Raw genomic sequence first — 23,677 nt, 5'->3', positions numbered from 1 at the left:
AGGATGTATCTTATTGTGTAGGTGGATTAGTTCCATGGAGAGCTAAAATGTCTTTGGGACCCCATCTATACAGATGAGAGCTTTGATCCACAGAAATTACCTATCTACAGGATCAGCCCAAAACATTTTTCTACCTGAGGTGGAGCAGCAAATCATGCCTGCCCCCAAAGTCAAGGTGCATAGTACCAAAAGCTGGTCAAATTATGTTAGTACCTATGGCAGAAAATACCACAAGCGCCTCTCCCCATCTCTGGCAGTAAAAATAAATCAAGTTTTGCACTTTTGTGACACCCAAAATCAGTTACTTGACATTGTTGTTGTTAATTTCTTAGATACCTTTCTCAAGAAAGGCTCAAGGAAATTTACAACATAATTAAAACATACAAAATTTAAAATGGCTAAAAGCAATTATCAGCCCTCCATTTGAAGGGCTGTTCAGTCCAAGCCAAGTTTAAAGATAAGGAATCATAAGAAATGAGAGCAGGGGACTTGAATTTGCCCATCAACAGTTGGCACCTGGACAGCAAGGTTGAGCAAGTACATGGGTCACCCAGTCACTGTTGTTCCCACAGATCTGTGTCCTCGTTCGTTCTCTGTTTTGGGTGATGCATTTCCTCTTATTTGGCAAATCGTAAATGGCTATCCTACTCGACAAAAGCACTGTGGGAATGAAAAGGTGGGTTGGTTGCAGTTTCACAATTCAGCCATACAGATGCTTTAATTGTTGGAGAGCAGCAAGAGACTGAAGTAACTGAGTGGTGTGGTTTGGTAATATCTTCTACATGACAGGCATATGTGTTGCAGCATCTCAGGGATGGCGGAGAATTCCGCCATGGATTTCAGTGAGGCCGAATGCACTGGCATTCGGCCCCCCGAAACCCGTGGCAGAACGGCCTCCCACCCCCCGCCACCCTGCGAAATTCCCCCGGGACAAAGCTTACCTGGGATGGAGGCGGCGGCTGCAGCGGCGGCTGCGGTGGTGGCAGCTGGTCTCTTGGCCGGCTGCTGCGGCCACAAATGGCGGCCGTTGTAGCGGCCGCCATTTGTGTCCTTCCAGGCTGCTGTGACAGGCTACATAAGTATTTACGTAGCCTACAACGGCAAAGTGCAGGGGTGCAAACGGCGTAGCGGCTGCCGTTTGCGCCCCTGTTCTTTGCCGTGATAGGCTATGTAAATCCCATTTGCGGCTGCAGCAGCCCAGCTGTGGCCGGAACTCCAGCTGCAGCTGGCCCCGGCCGGCAGCTCTGCAGACCTGCTGCGGAGCGGAGCCAGCTGGGGAGGATTCCGGGGGGAGGGGCGGAGCACCTCCCCCCCACCGCGGATGCCCCAGCATGGAGCCAGGTAGGTGTTTTGTACATTCCTAATCTCAATGTGGTAAGGTGGGATCCAAAATAGGTGACTTCATGGTGGTGAGGAACATGCATCCATGCTCCCATGTGATAGACTGATGACACTCATATTGTATAGGGCAGAAGAGGAGAGGACCTGACACAAGAACTGGATTTCTGTGGCAGGCAGATTTCTGAAAGAAATGGCTCTTGTATATCCTGGGAGGAAATAAGGTGAGGTTTGCTTAAACTATTATATCTTTAATGGAAAAACATGAGGACAAAGTTAGATTTATATTACAGTAAACTTATCAAAAGGTTATGCTGTTGTTCATAAAATAACATATTTTGTACTTATGAATTTTATGAGCTTATCTTTATGGAGTATTCATAAAGTATGTTATCTATTTCCTCTGCCTAACTTTTAAAAATTCCACACCTTTTATATAAAAAAGAGTCAATTGCAAGCTCATTGTTTTCAATTTGTGTTAATTAGGATTGCTTATGGAACCAAAGGCTGGAGGGAAATGGGGAAATCCCTAAACTGTTTTAAGGACCTGAACTCTTGAAAAGTGCTAATTTTATTCTCAAGTTTCCTTCTTGGCATACAATCTTCAGTGTTACTGTGGATTTCTAGAAATTAATGTCAGTGCACAGCATGGCATACACACATACATAAGGCGCCGGTAGAAGAAGAAAAGACTAATTTGCTGAAAGGTGAATTACAAATTTCCCTACTATAAACTGCTTATACTTATTTTGCAGAAATCTTTGGAATTTTTAGTATAAACATAATAAAATAAAATACAGTCTGTTTGACCAGGACCTGCCTTCAAGACAAATTTCTTATGTCAAAATTATTTATATGCCACTGCTTTTAGTTTAATGCTTTGTAGATAAGGTTTTGGCATGCCTTGTATGGAGACCTGTGCTGTGTGAGTACGTCTTAGATGTAACCAAAGACGATTTCCTTGAAGTCACATTTGAAATATTTGACTTCTTTTCCCTACCACCTACGTTTTGCAACACTGAAGCAAATCTATAGATGCGCATTGTATATGATGCCGATATCTATTTCTTATCCTTATGCCCCACCCCTTTTTTTGAATGTTCAGTGCAGCTTTAATATAAAGATATTAATATTCTGTTGAGGAGCATCCATGAGGTGACAGAGAACCACAGAACATGCCATTTCTCAACAAAATATATGCCAGAAGGATAGTATTAAAATTGCTGCCATCCTAAGCAAACCACAAGCAGCCATATCTGTGACATGAACCATACATTAGTACTATAAAGTCTTTCCTTGGACTTGGCTGTCTTTGAGTAAACTAGCTGCTATTACAGACAACTTGTATTTCTACCTGAGAGTCTCATAAGTAGGTAAGTAGAGCATTGTGATGGCTGGCTGGGGTTCTTCTGAACCACATGGAATGGCCATTTCTAAAAATCCTACAAAATGCAAATGAACAGGTGGAGGATGGCAGGAGAATGGTGCCCGCTTTGCAATCTGTTATTCCAAGCAACTTGTTCATGTTGCTTTGCTGGAACTAGCCCTGCCCAAAGTCAAACCAAGCAAATCAGTTAGATCAGATGAGAAAACTTGCCATGGGCATGCAGAGCCCCATGATGACTGCAATGTTAGGGTGGCTGCTTACGAATTACCAAAAAAGAGAAAATGCATCATCCAAAAAGAGAGCAAAAGAGGGTACAAATTAGCATGAGATTTGCATATGGTAATTTATGTGTATAGATAAACATTTAGAAACAGTTACTATGATTTGAGTAGAAATAGGGTAGATCTCTCCATGCTGGGAAAGATTGCTCTGTCTGCGGTCCAGATAGCAACTCTTGATGGGCAAATTCAAGGCCCCTGATTTCCCTTCTTTTGGTTCTTTTATCTTCAAACCAGACTTGGACTGGACAACCCTTCAGATAGAAGACTGTTCTCTGCATAGTCCCCCTGCATTAATGTCTCACCTAGTTTTAATTGTCTAGGCCTTTAGACTCTCAGTCAGTCTATTTTTCTCAGGAATTTGTTTTGTTGGGGGAGGCCTGTATCTGAACTGTGGAAGCAACAGACTGATTCTCAGCTGTTCAGGAAGAGCAAGAAAAGTCAGTGTATAGTATGACATACTATGATTTGGGAGTCATGGAAATATTGGAGCGGCGAACAGCCTCCCTTTCCTGAGAAGGTTGTGACTTCTGCTGAACCCTATTGAAGCATGCCTTACAAGTGGCAAAGCAGAAGGAAAACACCGAATGGAGATCTCTCCTGCTCTTTGAAATGCTAACTTCCTAATATTCATTTCAATATAAATGTATTTAAATGAGGTGAACATATTTAGGGAGAATAAAAATGACACATCTAAGAAACTGGAATTACTATGGTTTGGTTTTTTAAAAAGTGCATGAACACATAAGGTCAAAACTATAAGCTTATATTAGCCAAAGTAGGGCACATCGTATAGCTTGGACCTAGCAGCTTGTGAATGAGCTGATTTCTCAGAACTATATGCAGAGATTAAATTTCTGAGCTATTTTACACAACAGCTAAATTATGTTTCTACTTTAGCTTAGTATTGGGATTTGAACATGGCCCTTAATTGCTTCTGGGTCTTCATAATTTCATATTACTCTAATGACAAGAATTGCTAAATAGCTCTGACACCTTATTGACCATCTAAAGTGCTTAAGATTTTGAAGTGGACCGATATATTTAGATTTGTCTAGACCAACGTTTTAAAATGCACTTCAAAAGAACTGTTGAGAACTTGAGCCATGATTTATAACATTTATTTTCTAAAGTAGCAACCGCAAAAATAATCATAATACTGAAGCCAGCAGCAGTATTTTGAAAGAGTAGGAGCTAATGTTTGAGGTTATATATGGCCTATGAATGGAGAGATATGTTCCTGCAGTGATATATTTTTATTGCTTGCTTCTGTTTTTATTACGGATAATGAAAACCTTGTGTCTGGGCCTGTGAACAAAACTAATGTGACCTTCCTTGTGACCCACCTGTTGTGCTTTCACAATTGATAATAGTAACCTCATGTTAGGGTGATCTTGGAGAGTAACGGTTAGCCAGCACTGTAGAAAATAACGTTTGCATTTCTGTAGCTTTTAGACTTGGAACTAAGCTTTCTTTCCATTTGAAATGAAAGGAGGAAAGTAACATATCTAACAAAATATTGCGAATGAAAGCAAATATTAGCTGAACAGTGCGGTTTTTCATTGCTAGCTAGGTAAACTCCTCTTTCTAAGGCTTTGCATTGTAGCAACAACATTTGGCAGAAAGGGCTTTAGATTTTTAAGAGGCAGTTCAAAGACCACTCATGCTGTTGTTTTCTTACTGGAATCAACAGGGCTTCAACAGTGTTGAATGTCTTTAAATTGCTCCATTAGCAGTTTCAGTAAACTCCGCCAAATGCTAAAAAAGAAAGATGGAACACATCTGTAAATGGGTGTAATAGATGCAGGCTAGAAATGAAGATTTAATTAGATCCTGAAAATGTACACCTACCATGAAAATGTTTGGTGTTTTTGATCCACAGATTCTACACAGATCTTTGGATTCTGTGTTGAGTTGCAGGTACTTGCATCCTGCTGAAATCAACAGAACTAAACTAAGGTTATCTGTGTGGAGACAGCAGCCACAATCAAGATAAAGTTAATCATGGTTGAATCTAGTTGAAACCAGTGAACAAATCTGTTGTGAACAATTCCAGCTGTATTTGTATGTAGAAATGATTAGCCAAGTTGGGACCAGAAGATGATTTCCCAAACAGCATATTCAATCAAGAGTCCCCCTTCGATTCATTGTTGAAACCAGAAATATGGAGGACTGCAAATAAATCAAAGATTTTGAAACAGTGAATTGAAATAACTGATTACATAATAAAGCAATATTTAAAAGCAAGATGGAAAACTGCTTTGAAAACCCTTATGCCAATCTGGTTTTGTAGTACATCCCACGTGGATATTTTGAAAGAGCTTGGATGCATATTAGATGCATTTCTGACCTGTACACAGCAATTGCTCTGAAATGCCCATTTATTTGTCCCTTTCTGGCCCAACTCTGCAGTGTAAACAGTAGTTGTGCCATGTCATGAAATCTGTGTGATTGCATTTACAGCTTTGACTTTGTGGAGGGGGTATCCTTTGGGGATGGAGGAGGCTATTCGCCTTTTAAGGGAGATTTTCTGGCCAGTTTAGGCTGCAGGCATATATCCAGAGTTTCCAAGGCGAAGGCAATGAATTCCTGCACATAGAGCTCTTGTACGTGCAATAGCTTTCCCATTAGTTTCAGTGGCAGGAGCCCCACCCTAGTGTTGAAGGGGATGAGGACTCCCCCCATGTCTGTGTGAGTTCCTTGTGTGTATCAGCATCCTGGAGATCTTTTGATCAGAGACATTCACAGGATTCTGTACAAAAGGTGGTTCTTTTTGAGGTATCAAGATGAAAAGGGGAATATGTAGTTTGAGTATCTTGGGCATGAGTGGGGTTAAAAGCATTTTCAATAAGGAGTAGGATTATAAGTAGGGTCAGGTGTGGTGTGTTAGAAGGACAATTGTAAGACGGTGAAATGTCTCCAATATCTGTGGATGCACATATATTGTACTCTTGTGAATGAAAGGCTGAATCTACACATAGCAGTTTTACCGTTATCATACTGCAATGATAACTGTTGGTGCATATTACCCCAATGGGCACCAATAGTTATCACTGCAGTACGATAACATTGCTATGTGTAGATTCAGCCCTAGTGTATTGGAATACCTGGTGAATGCTAGTGTATTGCATTACCTGGGGCATGTCCTTGAGTATGCGTATTGAGGTACACAAGCTCCAGTCCAAAGAAACTTTGTTATGCCTATGCCCTCTTGGAATCAACAGTCATGGCTAACAATTTTCAATACTTTCAGTACGAAGTACATAAAAGTCATGACGAACTTTTAGCTGGATTGGGACCATGTTACTTAGATATTACTTAAATGTATTGTTATTTATGAGATTTGGGCCTTCAAAACTTAGAGATGTAAAATTACTGGAAATTTTGAAGCTATGGGGGGAAAAAACTTTTTTTTTTTTCCAGAGAAAAAATGGAAATTTTGGGGAAAATTTAAAAATAAGCAAGATTTATATTTTTTAGCATCCTTTACAGATCTAAAGTCACTTTGTTCCTTTAGCACAGCCTTCCCCAACCTGGTACCTTCCAGATATTTTGGACTTCAGTTCCCCTCAGCCTCAGGCAGGATGGTCAATGGTCAGGAATGCTGGCCATTGTAGTCCAAAACATCTGTTGGGCATCAGGTTGAGGAAGGCTGCTTTAGGAACATAAAGCAGCCTTTATGTCCCTAAAGGTATATTATGTATAAGTTGGTTTTCTCATAAAATTATCATCATATTAGAAAACTTTGAAAATTGAACTCAGTACATTTGTAATTATCATCTTAATAAAATATACCAAACATGATTAATTTGATGAGCAAACCAACTTATACATAACATATTTTAGGTTCCTAGTTTCTGTCTGACCAGAGGGAACTTCAGCAAGTAGTCCCTGAAACGTATGAACCATCCTAGAACCCAGAAGAAGCCGGGAGAACTGGAGGCAGAGGAAGAGAGGTCTAGAAGCAGGATTCTGTAGGACAAAACCCTACAGAATATCAAATATCAAGAATGTATATTTTCTTCCATATTATGATATGATGACTCTATTCACATGTTGGGAAACTTAGCATGACTTCTAGCATCCCAAAATGTTGATCAGTAATAGATACATTGGATAAATAATTTTAATAAGAAATGGAAGAAATAACTATGCTGAAGATCTTACAGAGAGGGTTAAAACCATTTTTCCCCATGGCTTCATTATTTCCAGACATTTTACATCTTTAGTCTTTCTATAAAACTATTCTTGTTATATAGTTTGTAGAAATCATTTGGGAGGAAGGCTCGGTAACAATATATAAACACCTTGTCTTAAATTCTAAAAGAAAATACTTCATAATCCAAAGCTGTTCAGTTTTTCCAAGTTTTTGAAAAAAACCCAAACCCGGTCCTTGGGGGAAAAAACAGGAAAAACTGTTTTTTTTCCCCCTGAATTTTTCTGGTTTTTTTTCAGGCCTTCACATCTCTACCAAAGCCGCTTCATTTGCTCATCAGACCATAAAGATTTTCTTTCTCTTTGGAACCCTTACGATTATCCAAGCAATGGTCTGCAAGTAAAGAAGGATTTGAAAACAGTGGTCAATGATCCATGAAATAAGGGGAATTTTCACAATGCATTTCAGTGAGGAGTTATGGCTCATTGGTCAAACAATATGTGTTTTCAGAATCAACATGTGCCAAAATAGGCATTTGCCAAAATGCATGTAAGTTATAAAACAGTGAGTTGTAGTTTGTAATGCTGGTTTAGTTAGATATCCTATTTCTCAATCCTAAGCAGTTTTTAAAGATCACAGTGATTTAAGTCTTTATGATGGTATTTACAACAAGTAAATATACTGCGGCTTTATCTATGTATTTTGGTCAATCCTCACCCTCGGTTTTTATACTGTTTATGGATTTTTAAAAAGCAGATGTTTTTTGTTCACATATGAGAAATTGTACAACCACAGGCCTAATGATAAGTTTATCACCGTTATCCACCTGTAATGCTGTGACTTTTCCCATTGAGCTGCCAGCTTGCATCAGAGCAAATTATTTTGAAATCTTATGCAGAGTATGTTATGTAGAAATCTTATGCAGAAGGAAAAAAAGGCAGTGATCCAAAGCCTATGCCAATATTTCTACCCTCATTTATGAGGCAATAAATGCTAAGATGTATACATCAGAAAGCCCATGTTTTGACTGATTACTTCCATTTTCATGGATGTGAACATGTGGATGCACACACTCTAGTTCAGAGGTAATGAGAAACCATGGTTTCCCACCACATGAATGAGCTGTGGGAGCCTCCTTCCCCTCCTTCTCTTTCGTATGCCAGAGGATGAGATTGGAAACGTCCTCTTCTGGTTTTAAACTAACCTGCTCCGTGTGACGTTAAAATTCAAGAACTATAGTTTGTTTAAACTAGTGTTTCAGAATAAGCCAGGACTTGAAACTACAATTTGATCCTGGTTTGTTCCCATTTGTTGTTGTTGTTGTTGTTCAGTCGTTCAGTCATGTCCGACTCTTCGTGACCCCATGGACCATAGCACGCCAGGCCTTCCTGTCCGCCACTCTCTCCCGGAGTGTGCTCAAGTTCATATTCATTGCATCGGTGGTGCTATCTAGCCTGATATCTAGCCTAGGCTTTACAAGTAGCTGAAGAAAGAAGGGCAGCGAAAAGCAAGGGAGAAAGGGGAAGATATATCCAACTGAATGCAGAGTTCCAGGGAATAGAAAGGAGAGACAAGAAGGCCTTCTTAAATTAACAATGCAAAGAAATCGAGGAAAACAACAGAATGGGAAAGACTAGAGATCTCTTCAAGAAAATTGGAGATCGCAAGGGAATGTTTTGTGCAAGACAGGCATGATAAAGGACAAAGAAGGACCTAACAGAAGCAGATGAGATTAAGAAGAGGTGGAAAGAATACACAGAAGAACTATACAGGAAAGATCTTAATGTCCTTGATAGCCATGATAGTAATGTCCTTGATAGCCATGATAGTGCGGTCACTGAACTTGAGCCGGACATCCTAGAGAGTGAAGTCAAGTGGGCCTTAGGAAGCATTAGTAACAACAAAGCTAGCGGAGATGACAGTATTCCAGCTGAGCTATTTAAAATCCTAAAAGATGATGCTGTTTAAGTGCTGCATTCAATATGCCAACAAATTTGGAACACTCAGCAATGGCCGCAAGACTGGAAAAGGTCAATTTACATTCCAATTCCAAAGAAGGGCAACGCCAAAGAGTGTTCAAACTACCGCACAAGTGTGCTCATTTCACATACCAGCAAGTTGATGCTCAAAATCCTACAAGCTAGGCTTCAGCAGTATGCGAACTGAGAACTACCGGAAGTACAAGCTGGGTTTCAAAGAGGCAGAGGAACTAGAGATCAAATCGCCAACATTCGCTGCGTCATGGAGAAAGCAAGAGAATTCCAGAAAAACGTCTATTTCTGCTTCATTGACTACACTAAAGCCTTTGATTGTGTGGATCACAACAAACTATGGCAAATTCTTAAAGAGATGGGAGTACCAGACCACCTTACCTGTCTCCTGAGAAACCTGTACGAGGGTCAAGAAGCATCAGTAAGAACCGGACATGGAACAACCGAGTGGTTCAAAATTGGGAAAGGAGTACGACAAGGCTGCATATTGTCACCCTGCTTATTTAACTTATATGCAGCGTACATCATGAGAAATGCTGGGTTGGATGAATCAGAGGTCGGAATTAAGATTGCTGGGAGAATTATCAACAACCTCCGATATGCAGACGATACCACCCTAATGGCAGAAAGTGAAGAGGATCTAAAGAGCCTCTTGTTGAGGGTGAAAGGAGAGTGCAAAAGCTGGTTTGAAACTCAACATTAAAAAAACGAAGATTATGGCATCTGGCCCTATCACTTCCTGGCATATAGAAGGGGAAGAAATGGAAGCAGTGACAGATTTGACTTTCTTGGGCTCCAAGATCACCGCAGACGGTGACTGTAGCCATGAAATTAAAAGACGCTTGCTCCTTGGGAGGAAAGCTATGGCAAACCTAGACAGCATAGTAAGAAGCAGAGACATCACCTTGCCAACAAAGGTCCGTCTAATCAAAGCTATGGTTTTCCCAGTAGTAATGTATGGCTGTGAGAGCTGGACTATAAGGAAGGCTGAGCGCCGAAGAATTGATGCTTTCGAACTGTGGTGCTGGAGAAGACTCTTAAGAGTCCCCTGGACTGCAAGGAGGTCAAATCAGTCAATCCTAGAGGAAATCAACCCCGAGTGCTCATTGGAAGGACAGATACTGAAGCTGAAGCTCAAATATTTTGGCCACCTAATGCGAAGAGAAAACTCTCTGGAAAAGATGCTGATGCTGGGAAAGACTGAAGGCAAAAGGAGAAGGGGACGGCAGAGGATGTGATGGCTAGATAGCATCACCAATGAAATGAATATGAACTTGAGCACACTCCGGGAGAGCGCGCAGGACAGGAAGGCCTGGCGTGCTATGGTCCATGGGGTCACGAAGAGTCGGACACGACTGAACGACTGAACAACAACAACAACAAAACAAGCCAGTTTCCTGAATTCACATATCATGGGAATTTATGGTTAGTTTAAAAACAAAAGTGGAAGCTTTCAACCTCCTTCTCTGGCTTGCAAAAGAGGAGAATAAGAGATGGGGGAAGTGCATGAGCCTGAGGCTCACTATGGCTCATTCACATACCAGGAAACCATGGTTGCCTGTTATGTCTGAAATGGGTCCATGTGTCCATATAGGTGTCTGAATTAAGTCCTGAAGCTGTGGTTTTCAAATGTGGTTCCAGGAAACCATGGAGAATTTGGAATTTTGTCAGGGGTTCCACAGTTAGAGGTGGGAGTGGGGGGCATGACTCTCTGAGAATTTTTCCACCACTACCAATCTTTCCTGCAATGCACATACTTAAGGGAGCATTGGCTGTGTTCCACAGCTCCTGTGCAGTTAACACTGGGCAACAATGAAACCCACAGGCTTGGCTAGTGCCCTTGTGAATTGTGTGCTGGAACCTCTGCAATGTACAAGGGTTCCTTGACAGACATGCAGGAATTCTTCAGCAGGGTTCCTTGAAAGGGCTGATATGGAAAGGGTTCCTTGAAAATTGAAAGCTAGAAAACTACTGGCCTAAAGAATTCATAACTGGTTAACAAAACATCTGTACTTTGTCTCCCGACCACTCATCTAACATGTGTTGTAAATAATAATGTTCTCTCCATAACAGCTCTTTCGTTTCTGATGTCCTTTACAGAAGTAATCACAACTACTTAGAAGAATTTCATCTAAAATTAAATGGTTCTCCATAGAATAAACAGAGCATCTCATCTGTGAAGGTGATTGCATTTTAAAAAGTTGCTTCAAAATGAAAGACCTTCAAAAAGCATGTACAGCTTGAGTTTCCGAGACCCATACTTTCTAGATTAGTGAAAATGCCAGATGCAAACATTTCATGTTGCTGTAACATTACGGGATGTCCAAAGAAAAACAATAATTTATGCATACATAATAGCTGTAGGGCCTGGATGTGAGATTTATCTTTGACTACTTGTAAGATGCCTTCAGAGTGCTACTTGATCCTATGCTGTTCCAGGAACTTCAGGTAGCGACGGTAGCATGGAGCATGTTTGCCCAATGATGCTTGGTGTGCAAGTTGCAATACTTCCTGAATCTGTCTGACCATATTACACCTGTCCTAAAAGACCTCACTTGTTGTCAGTTGATTTCCAGGCACATTTCAAAGTGTTGGTTTTAATCTTAAAAGCCCTAAATGGCTTAGGACCTGGCTATCTAAGGGACTGCCTACCTTGCTATGAACTTGTCATGTGATGAGTTTTAATCAATCCTGGATTCATTTTATGGTTTAGCTGATTGTTCAGAGTTATTTTTAGATATATATTGTCTCTGTGTATACTGTCTGTTGTATTTTTTATGTTTTTAAATTTAGCATATTGTATTTTTAATTTTTTAATCTTTGTAAACTGCCCAGAGAGCTTCAGCCATGGGGCAGTATAGAAATGTAGTAGTAGTAGGAGTTATGATAATAATGGGTAGTAAGATCTGCAGCGGAGACCCTCTTGAGGACACCATTATCTACAGAGGCCCATTTGTCGGGCACATGTGAAAGGGAAGGCTGTAAAGAGGCATCTTTTCAATTTAGCCTTTCAAAATGATGTTTTAATGTTTTTACTGTTTTTAATGTTCTTTGTTTTCAGGTTTTATTGTTTTAAATTTTTGTACACTGCCCTGATGGCTTTTTGGAAGATAAGGCTTATCATCATCATCAACTGAAGATATTTCAGTTTCAACCTTCTCTGTGGTGGCCCCCACTCTGTGGAACTCCCTCCCTAGGGAACTCCATCATGCCCCCTCTTTAATGAGCTTCCGTCGTGCATTAAAAACGTGGTTGTTCAGGCAGGCATTTGGGGTGGGTTAGGGTATTTAAAAAAATTTTTTTTATGGTAAAATTTTATTGTTTTAAATTGTTTTATGGGGGTTGTACATCGCCCAGAGTGGCTGGGTGACCAGTCAGATGGGCGATTAATAAATTTAATAATAAATAATAAAATAAATAAATAAAATTTCATATGTTAATCTCTATATGTAGAAAGAAGTATTAGGGGTGATGTGTGCATTACCAGCAATTGTTTAGGGAATACCTGTGGTTTCTTCCCTGGCCACTTCTCACTTAAGCATCATTTTCCATACTGTGGTTCTCCCTGTGGGTGATATCCCTGAATCCACTTTACATCCTGCATCAGAAGCAAGGAGCCATATTTAGATGCCATGGGAATCTTATGGCATCTATGCTTCCTCCTTTCCCTGATGACTTCTAGACCAGCCTTCCCCAGGTTGGTGCCCTCCAGATGCAATGGACTACAAATCTCAGCATTCCCAACACAGATGGGGGGCACCAGGTTAAAGAAGGCTGGTCTAGACTGACCAAGAGAAATGTGGAGTGCTTGTCATAATTCATGATTTAAATGTGGATGTATATTTTTAGGAAACCACCCTCAAAGGCTCATTTTATATTAGTCCTTCAAGGAGGCCAGTGACATCCATTTCCGATCTGACAAATTAATAGAAAGATACAGTGTGGCTTGAACATGAGCAGAACTGTTACAGATGGATATGGCTCACTGTGACTTGATCATTTATGGATCAATTGATTCTATTGTAGTTTAATTTGCCATATGATTGACTTGAAGCTCAGGATTATAATATAGGATTATTGTAGTTTAATTTGCCATATGATTGACTTGAAGCTCAGGATTATATCCACACTAGTCTGAGATAACAATATGTTGCTTGTCAGAGTTCAGAGTGATTGATAGACGATGGGGAATTCCTCCAAGTGTAGGTTAAAGGCATTTTGTTTTTTTATGCAGAAAATAAATTTCTTCTATAGTATTTTGGAATAGGCCTTGTGGAATAGGCCTTATTGAATTTTATGAAACATTCTTAGGGCCAGCCAATACATTCAAAACGTGGTGCAGTAGCTGCTAGAAACACAATTGCATGGAGGCAGTTCTACAGGGCAAATCGTTTGTATGAAGCAGCTTCCCCCAGGGGTGGGGGTGGGGAGGCAGTTGGCCTTCTAGGATATGCTATTTGGGAAAAACTATTATGTATCTAAATTTCAGTCTTCCCACTGTTTAGCAATGATGTGATTTGATACCATTTCAGAGTATTAGTCTCCAAATGCAATGTTTATACAGAGTATCTTTTGGTATCTCTCTGTGTGTAGATCCCCCCCCCCCCCAATTTACAGTCTCTATATCTTTGATATATAGCTCCGATTCCATCTTGGCATTTATTTTCTAAATGGCCTGATTTTGCTTTCAATGAGCATTTAATTATTGAACATCAGTGTACATTCTGTGATTTTTATTCCTGTATACTTGCATTAACAAAGGATATTAATAATGTATTACAGTTATGCAAACCATTATATGATTAGAATAGTTTCTATGTGGTCCACTGTGCAGATTCAGCCTGCAGGCCCAACTCTATATTCTCTGATGTTTCACAGATGGAAAATAGGGACACACTTGTAAGACCATATTCTTAGTCCCAAAATCACTGCTCAAGTCTCTCCCTCTCCTCTATTATACACTGTCTGTTCTATCTTGTAGTCATTTATTCTACAACAGCCTGTACTCCACTGATTTAAAAGTAAAGAGGCTGTTATTTTACCAAAACAGAATTGGCTGATAATGTACCATCACAGTTAAAATGTACCTGGGCACCGTCTGAAATGGAAGGCAATGCATTGCATTGTGAGTCCTCAGCAGGTCCCAACTACGCCTATCCTTGATGCCAGCCCTGGGAATGCCCACTACAAGGAGACCCACCTGGCATCCACATTATCTTTTATGTGCCAGGCTAAAGCGTTTATTCACTCATGCATTTTCAATGTTGTTTTTACCTTTTATTTGCTGCTTGTTAATGTTGTTTTTGTGTATTGTATTTTTATTTGTAAATTTCCCTGGAATCAGCTTTGGTGAAGGGTAGTATATAAATCTTTTAAAGAAACATATCTGTTTTCTCTCTATCATGTGCAGATATAGATGTATTTAGTTTCTAACTTTTGAACAGGTTTGGGTACCATCGCTCTATTTTTGTCATAACTCCTTCTCTTCTATTTTTGTTGAATGACTCCTTTTAAAATAGTTTTGAGAGTAGAAAGAAATTGTGTGCATGCTCTTTCAGTCATCCCATGATGTGAATGCAGTTTATTTTTTGCAAGAAGCTGCCAGTGCCTGAGACAGATGCTCTTTTGAATGACATCCAGCAAGTCACGACAGTTGTGCTAGTAAAAAGTTTACTGGTTTTATATATGTAAAACTGGATACACAGCAATGCTGTAATTGTAACATTTAACTGTTATTTGTGGAGGGAGCAATCCTATGGCCACTAGGCAGTGGCTAGACGGCCATAGGATATGTTGTTTTCCGGGAACCGGCCTCCCCCCATTTCCAGGCTGCCTTGGAGGAAGCGCGGAACAGCCCCGTCCTCCGTGCTAGCAAGGGGAGTGCAGAGCGGCTGAGAAGGGGTGTACCTGGGGGAGTTTTGGGGCGCGGAAGGCGGAACTGCCTGTACGACACATCCTATGTGTTGTACAGCAACCTCCTTCCCCGCTCTGTCCTCCCGCTGCTAGACAGCTGCAATCGGCTGTCTAGCCGAAAAAGCAGGGCAAGAGAAGCATGGAGGGAAGATCCCCTCCGTGCTTCCCTGCCCTGCTTTGGATAGGCGGTCGCCTCCGACTTCAGAGGCAGCCACCTATCTGGATAGAATTGCTCCCTTATTTATTTAAAATGGTTATAGTGGCAAATAATTGTCTCTGTATCCCTAATGACTAATGATTTGCTCTGATGATAGGACTTTAATAGAGTCTTGAAAATATTTTGTCACTTTATAGAACTCCCCTAATGCTGACTACAGAAATATCACTCATGTCACTGCTGCTCTGTGGCATTACTCCATCGTGCAACGTGGGTGCAGCTTACTGCCAAAGTGGGCAGGGTGACTGTCAGGAATGAATCCCAGCGTGTGGAGATGTCTGGCAACTCAGATTTAGAATCAGCATGGGACCAGCAAGAACAGAGGGAAGCACCCTCCCTAGTGAGACCAGATATGGTGAGACTTTCTTCCCAAGACACTGATACACAGATGGCCCAGCCTGAACAGCTCCCACATTCCTCCACCATGAGAACTCAGATTTCGGAGAAGGAGGGTGAGGGGCATGACTTGGGGGGTGCTCCACAGAGTGAAGCGGGAAAAGTTGGGGGCAGGGCTCAGATGCTCTGCCAGGCTGGCCACTCATGGAAGCCAACGTAGGAGGGAGCCACCCTAAGGGAGGAGCATCCCTGCGAAGCAAGTCTGGCTGAGAAGTTCATGCCCAGACTGCTGGCAACTCCTCTTACTTCCACTTTGCCTCCTCTATTGATATTCATAGATGTGTGGATTAGCTGGATTTTTTTTTGCAGTCTGAGAGTTTCTTAGAATCTGCATTTGTAAAGAAGCTAGCGGTTAACTAATAAAATAGTGTTAGCCTGAAACCTTGTTTCTTGGAGTGTGTTGACTGCAAAGGGAGAGGATGTTGGAACCTGAAGGTGACACCCATTTGATGCAATAATGCCAGGGGGTAGTTGGGTGGACAAATACCCAGGACAGGGTAGTATGGTACCACTGTGTAGCCTTCTTATTCTCCAAGTTCTCATTGCTACTTGTAAAATTGCTTGTGTGTGTATTGTTTCTTTATATGTCTGTATGTAAATGGTTTTTATATTATGTACCATGTTGTATTTTTAGGGGTTTTAATCCCTAAATTAATTTTTGTAAACAGTCCAGAGAGCTTTGGCTATTGGGCAGTATAGAAATGTAATAAATGAAATGAAATTAATGATAAGACATTTGTGGGAAGATATTGAAAGTGCAATGCAGAGGGACTTTAGATGTTTTGTTTTCTTACAAGTCTTTCTATGCAGCTCTTGTAAGGTTACCTGGGCAGAGACGTATAGAGCTGTGAAGCCATCACATAATTTCCTTTCTAACTGTGCTGCTACTTACCCATCTTCCTAGACTTCTATTCAACTCTGCCCCTCCCAAAGACTAATCGGTATTCAGTACCTTTGTAGCTAATTGGTGGGATTGTGCTGGTTTCCTTCTTGCAAGAACATAAATCATACCCTTCTCGCCTAGATGCTAAAACTGTACAGTTGCTATGCTGCAGAGTGTCGGGATGTGTGAACCAGCAAAACTTGAGATCGCAGAAGTTCTCCAAATTCCATCTTGAAGCTTGTTCCAACTGGAGTCTGTATCGGATCAAACTGGAGTCTGTATCAAAACGAACTGAAGTGAACTTCTCGTACATCCCTACCAGAGCTTGGGGATGTATAACATATATAAAAGAGGAGTTAGTGCAAATTTCACAATTCATGTAAATTGGTTTGTGCTGGTACAACACCCCCTTTTTCCATTTCCAGAGGAATATACCAAAGAGACACTGAAATGCTCTGACTTCATAATGCACACCAGGGAAGCCTTCCACCAGAGGAAAAATGTACATGCACAAATATACACTGCAAAATGCATGGCTAGTGGGCTGTGTGTGTTGTGGTAGGTCACAAGTCTGGCCTAATACAGAATTTGGGTCCAAAAATTCATGGGCATATTCAGGTGAAGAAAGCACACTTCCACAAAAGGGCCAGTGTCATTGGACGCATTCATGTGGAGACTTCTGTGTGGTTAAGAAAAGTTGTCAATGAATTGATAGTGGATACGTGAGGCTGAGTGAAGCGGTTGCCTCAAATGGCAGATGGGAGATGGCAGCAAGGTGTTGCAGGGGAGAGGTATGGGCTATGCAGCTTGCCCTGCACCCCCTAAGCTAGCCTGCTGCCTTCAGGTGTGGTGGGGATGCTGTTCTATTGCCAGTGTTGGGGAAAGATTCAACTACCAGTCCAGTCAGCTTTAGTACATATAATGGGAGGGGGCGCTATCATTTCCTTTGCACCAGGCAGCAAAATGTCTTGGGCCAGCCCTGGCTATGAAATAGCAGTTTATTTATTAGATATACACTGTATTTAGCAGTTTAGCTTCCTTCTTCCTTGCCCCTTCCCCACAGCCAAGCCTTGCAAGTTAAATTAGTGGGTAATGCAGTGATTCCTTATTCATCATCATGTCTTTGATTTCCCCTCTCCAGTTCTCTTCCAGTTGCCTCAGGCAGGAGTTGGTGTCTCCGGGGTGTGTGTGTGTTTTCTGGGTGTTGGTGAGCCAAATAGGTTTTGTCCTCTGGGTAGTGCTACTGCTAACTTGTAAATAATGTCCTGATTATGGGCAAGGGCAGTGTTGCTGTCATTGATGTCATGGAGTGTTATGTATCCCATACTTACAGATCTTTTTGTGGGGTTCAGCAGCCCATACAAATGAGATAGTCTAGGTCATCTGAATTGTGCTATTCATTTTTGTTTTGTTTTGCCTGATAAGACAGGTGGCTATCTTTAGGACTGTGAATTCTCTGCCTTTAAACCCCCCCCCCCCCATTCTTTCTGCATTAAGGTAACTCATTGCCTACGGACGTTTGGGCATATTTCCATAAGAAAAATTGCTGTGTTTATTTTAAAGATGCTATCCTTAAGAATCTGAAATCCGTACTCAGTAACATGTTTTGTGATTCTGCAGAATTACAAAATACATGCAAACTTTGTTATATTTTCCTTTATGCTCTGCAATTTTCCTTCAAGTTTTAATTATTTATTAGCCTGCCCCATGTGTTAAAAACATCTTTGGAGGCTCTCCATCTGAAGTGGCTGTGCCTTGGTTGTGGATTGCTCTTTGCAGGGAGATGTACATTACACCTATTCTGTTATCTTTTTAGCACCAGGCAAACACCATTTCCTCCTGCCCCCAGGCCTTTTAATAGTTCAGCTTTCATGAAATTGGTTTTATGCTGCTTTTTAATCTGTTTTTATTTATTATGTAGTTTTAATGTCACTGTATTTTATAGACTGTATTTTTATTGATATTTCTAAGCCTCCTGGGAAAAATATTTTTGAAGGGTGGGATATACATTTTATAATAAATACTAACATTGCATATAATTGTTCACTAATATTTATTAATAAATAATGTATCTAGTTACTAATAACTTTTATGATGGTTACTTTTATGATGGTAACATGGTATTTATTTTATGATGGTTAACATGGTTACTTTATTTCCTGACACACCATTAGATGCATATTTTTTTACTCTTTGAAACTGCTGACGTACAATATATCAAGAGGGTCAAAACTATGTAGCTTGAATCAGGATATAGTTGGTGTTTTAAAATTACCCTATATATGTTAATTAGCTTACTAATGCCAGGAAGTCTGTGTTATCAGCAGCAACTGTTTTGTAAATGCTCACTATCAGTAATGTAATTGTCACTGTCTATACTTTCTGCATTTCGTTTCCCTCTGACATCGTTGCTTACAATCCCCCCTCCCAACCATGTGTATCTCTACCTGTAACACAGGATAACACCTCATGCATCTGATGATCATAGAATCATAGAATAGTAGGGTTGGAAGGGGCCTACAAGGCCATCAAGTCCAACCCCCTGCTCAATGCAGGAATCCAAGTCAGAGCATCCCTGACAGATGACTGTCCAGCCTCGTCTTGAAGGCCTCCAGTGTGGGAGAGCCCACCACCTCCCCAGGTAATTGATGAAGTGGACTCCAGCCCATAAAAGCTTCTGCCATAATAAATGTGTTAGCCTTTAAGGTTCCACATGATTTTTTATTTTATTGCTGTGACAAATACAGCTACCCCTCAGGAAATCGTATGAGTTGCTTTCAAGGAGTCTTCACACCATCTAATAGTCTTTCCATGGCATGAAAAATTTATCATCTGCAAATCCATATAAAAGGAGGTGCTAATCACGTCATCATTGACTATATTTATCTTGAGAGTGGACATTCACGCATGTTTACGTGTCAATGTTTGGTGACCTTTTGGCTTTATGCATGTTTATTACTGGTAGCTGCTAAGTGGAAGTCTGTATTCAGCATCTCCCCTTGATCTTTTTGTTCCTAGCCATTAATTTGGAAGCATCCCTAGAAATCTATTCTTTGCAGTCATAGGAAATCTTCTCTGGTTTTAAGGAGTTGATGCAAAAATAAATTTGCAGTGTGAAGTGCCATTTTCAGATGTGTTGCAAGGTCCCTCCTGGCTTTTCAGCATCTCTGATGTCACTAACTCCACTTGGTATTTTCAGCACACACATGCATGCTGAAAAACAAAACTCCGTAGGCTGTAATGATGCAGTGAACTTTCTTCTGACCATTGTTTTGCTGCTGTTTTGGCTCCTGTTGCTTTGGCACTCCAGTGGCTTGACTGGAGGGGCTAGACATCATGAAGTGAACATAGTTTCAGTGTTGAGCAGTTCGTTTCAGTTCTGCCTTTGAATCGTCTTTGAATTGCCAGGCTCTGAATCACCATCTTAAACAGATGATGAAAAATGACCCAACTGGCAATAGGAATCAGTTGAGCAGAGGTGAGGACAGTGTTTGACTTGCCAATGTCATAGCTGCCAAGTAGTCAAGTACATATTTCTGTTCTTCTGGGAATTTTCTCCAACACTAAGCAGGGTCCTTGGTAAGATGAAATCTGAATACAGGAATGGCTTTGGCAACAGGATGTCATCCTAAATTACTGCAAATGTTTCAACTCTACATTGGAATAGGATAAATGTCTATAAAACAAAGCAACATTCTGTTCAAGGTTTGTTTGTTTGCTTTGGTAAATGTAGAGGAGGAACACACACTTGATGAATCGTGAGAATGAAAATTTCCGAATGACAAATATTATGTCAATGTGCATGTTAAAACTGAATCTGAGTAGGGGCAAGGAATGGTGGCAGTTTTTTCTCATGTCCTTAAGCTTCAAGTCATGTTTTCAGGCCCAAAGTACATATATCATAGATCTATGACTAAATTAGATTGGGGGCAGCAGGGCTATATATATAGTAGTGTGGGATCTGTCTGCCTGTCTATCCTTTCTGCCTCTGCTATTTCCTCACTTGAAACAGCCCCATTTGAAACAGAGTTGCTACTGGACACAATGGAGAAAAAAACAATAGCCCAACATGGGTACTTGCCTCTTCCTCCCTGCCCCAAGAATAATAGCAACTTTGGAGAGGAAGCAAAAATGGTGTGAGAAAATAATTAAATCTCCCGTCCCCAGCACTGCTGCCATGATCCAACTGACCACTTCTCACAGTTGCTTTTTAAAGCTTAATTTTTTAAAAAAGGTCATGAGATCCCGTCACAGATTTCTTGCATATCATGTAATTTGACCCTCATCTGTCAGAACTGGTGACTGCCCAAACGTTTTGGTTGCCCTTGAGGAGACCTGAATATTTGTGGTGGATTTGAATGTATTATTTATTAGCTTATTAGAATGTAGAAGCGGTGATAGGACCAATGATGGGATTTATTTAAAGCACAGTGAAATCAATGGGAGGAAAGATAGTTAAACATGTGAAATGGGACTTCTTCTTGTGGTGGCGGCTACCATTTTGAATATTCGGGGCATGGCACAAATGCAGTGTAGGTTCTTGTTATGTGAGAACCCAGAGAAGGTGGGTTGTTGGGGTGGTTGACAAACCACCCAGAACCCATCGGCTGTTTTAAGGTTAAGGGTAGCTTGTCACCCACCTCAACCCTTGCCAGGGTTGCATGTAAAAACAAGTTACTGTTTTCCTCCACTGTGCCCCAAATATTCAAAATGGCAGTTGCTGCCTCAACGAGAAGCCCCACAGGGAAATTCACCCATGGTGGCTTCTTGTTATATGAGAACTGGTCCAGAGACAGCTCTGTGGATCTTTCCCCCACCCCCAATACTTAAGATTTTCCTGTCAATTTTTTTAATTATCTTGATTCTTCAGCAGTCATTTTTATACATAATTAAACTCTTTATCTATTGTAATTCCAAATGGGTGAGAATGTATGTGCTGAAAAGGAAAGGACCAAGCGTGTGTGCGAATGAGTGAGTGAGAGTGTGTGTGTCTGAGTGTGTGTATATATTTTTATATATATATATATTGCTTTAAGGCGTAAGGCATACCTAGTTAAAATAAAGAATTCAAAAAACCTTTGCAAATAGAGGAACCCTTACTTTAGACCAACCTCAGAGTAATTTCTACTCAAACCCTTTATCAGAGTTATTTATTGCTGTAATCTGTTCTTTGGTTTAAAAAACAAAACAAAACCCTAAAGCAATACCAGGTGTATATTACAGCAACAAAGTTTTGGGAATAAGCTATGCTTCAGTTCTATCTTGATATTTTTTCTTGCGTTCATTCATTTTCATCATTATTGTACCTAGAATAAGAAGCATCAAACAGTTGTGAACATTAGGTCAAATTATTATTTTTCTTCAAAATTATATTGTTATAAACTACTTATTCTAAAGCCTTTTTTGTTTTTGTTTTAAAACTGATGCTATCATGTTTTTCTAGCGAGAAATGTCATAACATTTCCCAGTAGCCATTCCTCTTGTTATTGGCTTTACATTGCTGTGTGTCTATTTTGTACTTGTGAAAGGTGCATATATGACAAAAGCATCATGTAGAGAATCTTAAAATACGTCTTGGTGTTAACATGTTGCTTTGCAGTGGGAACCTAACACAACACTGCTCTGTAGGATAGAACCCTAAACCAGGATTTTAACTTGTGACTGATCTTTTCAGAAGGATTTAAAATACAAACCTCTTTCTTGTGGTTAAATGTTTCTGCATCAGAATACATGTATTGTGGACAACCACTGGGAAAAATGTTTCCTTAATGGTTAATATTATTTTACATTGATTCATAATACTAAAGAATATCTTCTACCAGCAGGATAAACCATCCAAATGTGGAACTAGCCATCAATAAGAACTGAAAAGGCTTGAAAATGATATATATGAATGTTCAAGAAAACAGTGGAAGTAAAAACTGTGGTTTTTCCTGCCTTAAAGTCTGGAGTACACTATCTTTACTCAGGGTAGTATCCAACAGTGTAATTCCACAAACTAAAATAGTGGCAGCAGAGCTCCAATGAGTCTTTCTGTTGCACAAGCACTTGTGCATTACACTTGTGCAAGAGGTTACGATTATACAAATGTAACTTTAGTTGGATTCTCCTCTTGTTCACAGTTCATAACCTAGTTTGCACTAGTGCAATGTCATTTGCACTAGTGGAATAAAACAGGTATATACTACCTGTAATGATTTCTTTTACTATTCACATTTGGTGACAATCAGAAATGTGTGTGTGTTTGCTGCTGTCTCTTTTTCCCCCTCAATTTTCCAGAGGAGTGGGAGAAACTGGATGGTTCACACAACCTCATAGTGAAAATACTATACGTTGGATACTGCAGCAAGCCCAAGGTCCCCTAATGTCTAACAGAGGCTAGGTGAATATATGTGTAATGTTCCAGATTCTTTCTCTTTTTAGGGGAAGGATAGCAAGATTTGAGCACACATGTATGGATATACACACATGTCCATATTACACAGCCCATCATGCATACGGTGTGCATGTGTGTGTGTGTGTGTGTGTGTGTGTACCAATCTTAATTTTGTATAGAATAAAATTATTGCATACTCAAATTATTGCTGTTTACTTTGACTGTTCCCCAGATAGTCCTGAAGTAAAACAAGAACCAGACTTATTAGGATCTACTGTTTTCTTCCTGCTCATGGAAGGATTCCTTCCACCCATGGAAAACTCTTGATTCAGCAGAAGAATCTTGCTGGTAGAAGAACAAGGGTAAAAGCATTTCTTGCAGATGGTCCACTCTCCCTGCAGCCTTCCTTGGCCCTTGAAAATCTACTCTGAATGGTTGGGAGCCCCTCCAAAAAAGCATGGGAAGTGGTGCTGGGGGGCTGCAGGGGGAAGGGGAAATCTGTGAGAATTGGCTCTCCCCTCCTTTTATGCTGGCAGGCAGGAACATCCTGAGCAGAACTTGTCTCAGGGTACTCCTGCAGGTAGGGACAAAATGTGGTTCCAACCAAAGTTCAGTATAAGTGTTGTCATCATCGTTGCTACGTCAAAGTACAAGAAGTGGATTTAGACATACCTAAATACTCTGTGACTGCAAACCCATGTACACTTACCTGGGAGTAACTCTCACTGAACTCACTTGGACT

General features: G+C 40.5%; 1 protein-coding gene across 13 annotated transcripts in view; it reads left to right on the top strand.

Moving 5' to 3' along the window:
* Positions 1-23,677, top strand: part of SOX6 (SRY-box transcription factor 6) — a 613,575-nt gene that overhangs the window by 44,770 nt on the left and 545,128 nt on the right. Inside the window, exons 2-3 of one of the 13 annotated variants that reach the window (XM_084855013.1) lie at positions 1,468-7,708; positions 11,224-11,332. The exons of the other annotated variants lie outside the window; for them this stretch is intronic. The gene's annotated coding sequence lies outside the window, so the exon portion shown is untranslated. The remainder of the gene's footprint in view (positions 1-1,467; positions 7,709-11,223; positions 11,333-23,677) is intronic. 13 annotated transcript variants of the gene reach the window in all.

This window comes from Heloderma suspectum, chromosome 1, assembly GCF_057233095.1.
Source record: "Heloderma suspectum isolate Gila_16-S chromosome 1, 16-S_ref, whole genome shotgun sequence".
Taxonomy (NCBI): Eukaryota; Metazoa; Chordata; class Lepidosauria; order Squamata; family Helodermatidae; genus Heloderma; species Heloderma suspectum.
The sequence above is the reverse complement of the archived record's forward strand: the minus strand, read 5'-3'. Positions and strand labels throughout refer to the sequence as shown.